The sequence below is a fragment of the Lethenteron reissneri genome, chromosome 14, assembly GCF_015708825.2.
Source record: "Lethenteron reissneri isolate LAM-NWPU_2019-01 chromosome 14, ASM1570882v1, whole genome shotgun sequence".
Lineage (NCBI taxonomy): Eukaryota > Metazoa > Chordata > Hyperoartia > Petromyzontiformes > Petromyzontidae > Lethenteron > Lethenteron reissneri.
Genome location: NC_083792.1, coordinates 1,984,033 through 1,988,410, shown reverse-complemented (window position 1 = coordinate 1,988,410; position 4,378 = coordinate 1,984,033). Strand labels below are relative to the sequence as shown.

The window sequence follows — 4,378 nt, the reverse complement described above, 5'->3', positions numbered from 1 at the left end:
GTCTCTTTACAGTACTGATTATTTCGTATAAAGTGGCACTCATTCTATTGAACCCAGAGGCATGAAGTCATGAGTTTGACTCTGGATCAGGAGATCAATTTGCAATGCAGTGCAGGGGCCCACCTAATTCCCAGTACTCTAACATAGACATAAGAATGACGCACATTTTTTATACCAAAATACCAGTAGCGATATAAGTATTGTTATTTTTCTACATGTGAGAAACCATCACACGTTTACTTGAATTAGCACACTGCAATAATTTAACATTCAGTCAAGTAGCATAGCAGACAACTGGACTCAAATTAAGTTGATAATTTACCCCAGACGCAGTACTGAGCCGGTCATCTTTATCATTCAAGCAACGATCGGCACCACTTGTCATAAGTGGTACAATGCATGTGCACCATCTGAAATGTGGAATTTCGAATGCAAACATTTCGAATATTTCAACCTGTCCTTGTAACTGTGAGCACTTATCCTTCTGACCGTGCCTTACTTTAACTCTCTAAAACCGCGGCCTGCGTAGGAGTCACAATTGCAGCAGCGTTAACTGACATTACACTTGCAGTACTGTACATTGTGATGGCAAATTTATTTATAATACCATTACAATTGTAAATTGGCCCTAGGTTCTGTCTACCCGTGGCCAGTCCCTTTATAGCGTTACGCTGTTAAACTATTTTTTTATATTACCAGGTGAGGTCCACTGAGCGACATGGTTCTTTTTCAGAAGCGACCTGGCCACAAGCGATAGCTCAACGAAGTGGGCTTCTCATGTGGAAATGTACTGCAGCCAAACACTCTAAACGCGTGATGTTGTTCTCAACGTGGAAAGAAAAACTGGAGGCCCCAGGGAAAAATCCACGCGACCACGGGGAGAGACACCGCAAACCTCCAAATACACAGCAGCAGGCGTCAGGGTCGGGATCGAACCCACGACCTCCTGCACACCAGGCGAGGTAGTTAACATCTCCTAGCCACCGCGGAACCTATTAATAATAATAGCAAGCAGTAGAATTGTAATCGTCCCTAGGTCTCGCCCCGCGGCCAATCCCTTCTGAAGCGTTACCGCCGTGAACCCGTGGCTCGTAACCTCGACTCTTTCCTTCCTCCGATACCCCGGCCAATGCCTCCCCCGGCCTCCCCGAGTCACCGCCTGCCGCAGGTAGTCGTAGCTCTCCGCGTTCGGGTCGAGACGCCTGCCCAGCTCCGCTGCCTCCGCCTTCATGCGCCGGTCGAACACGTTCACCCCTCCCGCCTGCCGCGCTGCTGAGCGACAACGCCGCCGTCGCCGCGCCTCCGACGACGCTCGGCCCGCCCGGTCTCCCTGCCCGTGCCGGGGAGGCCCCTCCGATCCCGAGTGCCCGGGGCCCCAGGGCCCCCAAACGCAGTCCAGACCCCAGCAGGGCCGAACCCGTCCTGGCTCCGCCGCTGGCCCGGGGTCTCAAGTCCGACTCCAAACACTCGGGTCCCGGCGTCAACCCCAGAAGCCTCGACCCCGATGTAGAGCTCTTTCCACGGGTTCCAGACCACGGTTCGCACCCACACCGCGGTCTTGGTTCTGACTCCAGTCCCGACCCCGGCTCGCCTCTCGCCACGCCGGCCGCGACACCTCCGAGTCCGCGGGGCGACCAGGCCAGACGGGAGCTGCGCCGCGGCCTACCGGGCGCGCCGGCCCAAAGCAACGCTCTCGCTGCGGTCAACGCCACAGCACTGCCGCCGCGGCGGGCGGACATCGCGGACGGCTGGTGACGAGGTGGTAGTCAGGAGGAGGATGAGGTGGGGACGACGAGAGAGTCGGCGGGTCACGGGCTACCGCACCGGGGGGCGCCCTCGGGGTGCCGAAGTGAATGGAGCGCAACGGGTGGCGGAGCGCGTCCGTGAGTTGGGTGGCGGAGCGCGTCTGTGATTGGGTTGGCGGAGCGCGTCTGTGATTGGCTTGCCTCCGCGGCACCACGCAGCGTCAATTGTCTAGCTGCAGATGCCGAACACTGGAATCCCGATATTGAACATTGCCTACACATCAACATTACCATCATCCCTCAATAACTTGAAGGGCCGACTACGGGGTCAGCCAGATGAGCCAAACCAGCCAGCCGTCTCCTCCATGTAGCCTAAACTCTCACACACACTCCTACACACACACTGCGTACACAAAAAAAACATGTTTTTTTAACAATCAGTTTAACATGTTTAATTGGAATTAGTATGCTTTGTTTAATCGATTGAACAATTGGTTTAGTATATACATTGTTTTTTTTGGTGTGCTTTTCATATAAGCCATCCGGGTTTCCAACCTCACCTGCACCCCTTTTTTACCTTTGTTTTATTTACACTATTTGTCTTTCGCTTGTTTTTTTGTGTGCGAATAAGCAATACAATAACCAATACAATAAATACAATACAATAAACAATACAATAAACAATACAATACAATAACCAATACAATAAACAATGCAATACTCTGCGTGACGTCAGTAGGTGGCAAAGTTTAACCAACAAACAATAAATGAAGGACACAAGATGAAAAGACAGAAAGTTAAGCAAACCATTAAAAAAATGGATAAACTATAAAACTCAAAACGTTTATTTTTATTTCATGACACCAGGTAAGGGCCCACTGAGCTACCTATATAGATATTTTTTATTCAGAAGCGACCTGCCCATCACAAATTATCACTCAACAAAGTGGGCTTCACGTCATCATCGTGTGCACATCTATAGCAGTAGCAACACACTCTAAACGCGTGGTGATGTTGATTCGAGATGTGGAGGGAAAAACCGGAGGACCCAGATAAATATCCACGCGACGACGGGGAGAGAGAGACACGCAAACTCCAAACACACAGCAGGTGTCAGGGTCTGGTGCGAACCCATATCCTCCTGCATACCAGGCGAGGTAGTTAACATCTCCTCGCCACTGTGTCGCCGATATGAATAGCCTGGAAGTACACATTTCATTGGTACATACATTCCTGCAGATTTGTCAAGACCAAATGCAGCTTGGGCAAGGCAGCAAAACAACAACAACAAACCAAGACCACACAAAGACAACATAGTCCCTCGATTACATTGCACTTAAAAAAAATAACTTCAGGACCATGTACGAGGTGATGACAACCACGTGGCCGGCTTTAGTGTCAGTTGAACAAATTGCAATGGTGAAGGAGGGTCGTTGGCCGAAACGTCGCCTATTGTTTACCTTTTAAGGCCACAGTGTTATTGACGAACGTGTTAAAATTATGTTTTGTTTCGACAACCGATTTAGATCACGATTCTTACGTAGGATTCGTGATATCAGAATCAGAATATGTATTAATACTTGAAGAATCCGATGAACTATGAAGTTATTTTTCACAGATGGTCAGTAGGGCAGGCTCAGGACGTTACAACAACAAACAATACAAAACACGGTAGGAGTGAAATGTATAGGGAAGGTAAACAAATCACTTTACAATTTTTACAAATACAACTAAACTATTTTTTTCTTACCAGATAAAACCCAATGAACTATTAGTTTATTTTCACAGAAGCGGATCACCAGTGTTAGATTGTTGGGCTCGGCCACGTTCTTATCTGTCCAGATATATGTCGTAATACCCTCCTCCACCCGACATTAAATTGTCACACTAATTACATTGTCCGCTGTACAACATCGAACCATACACGTGGCTGCGCCAACCTACGTGTTGATTCATAATTGGTGTCCATGCGCGGCCTCTTTGTCATTCCACTGCTGGACGAGGGCCTTCACGTGGCTATTTGACCATACTTCACCGTGCCGGTCAAAGCGGCTTCAAGGCGGAGAGCGGACAGCAACAATATGGTACAGGGGGTCGGCAACCAAAATAGAAGAGCCAATTTTTTTCGAATTCGATCAAGGAAAACTCAATATTTCAAGAGCCGCAATGCATGCGAATACGAGACGGCCCTTAATAAGGTCCACGAAGAAGTCTGTAAAGAACTGAATACGGCTCCGGATCCATCCGCAGGTCGCCGAGACCACCGGGACAATCGTACAATGGATATGAACGCACTGCCCTCTGCTGCTACCAACTAGGTAGCACCGAATCAGCCTCTCAAGTTCATTTTAACCACGGTTGGCACTTCCCCTCCCCCCAATCCAAGGATGATGCAGGTTTCCTGCTTTAGCTTCCGAGATGTGACGAGGCGAGGAAGCATTCTGGGCGATTGTCATTGCCGACTGCTCAACCAAACAGAAGTGTGCTCCCCACACCAACACGCCGCGGGTGTAGCTTCATCCCAATGGTGGCTGTCAGCCAAACGGTGGAAATCCTCCACTCCCATGGCAGAGGTCGACGCGGCTGTAGGACAGCCACTGTTGAAGCCTCACAAAATGACACTACATTTGTCC

General features: G+C 49.4%; 1 pseudogene; it reads right to left on the bottom strand.

Moving 5' to 3' along the window:
• The window catches only part of LOC133342228 (arginine-hydroxylase NDUFAF5, mitochondrial-like), a 13,596-nt pseudogene extending 11,838 nt beyond the window's left edge, over positions 1-1,758 (bottom strand).
• Positions 1,759-4,378: the final 2,620 nt, after the last annotated feature.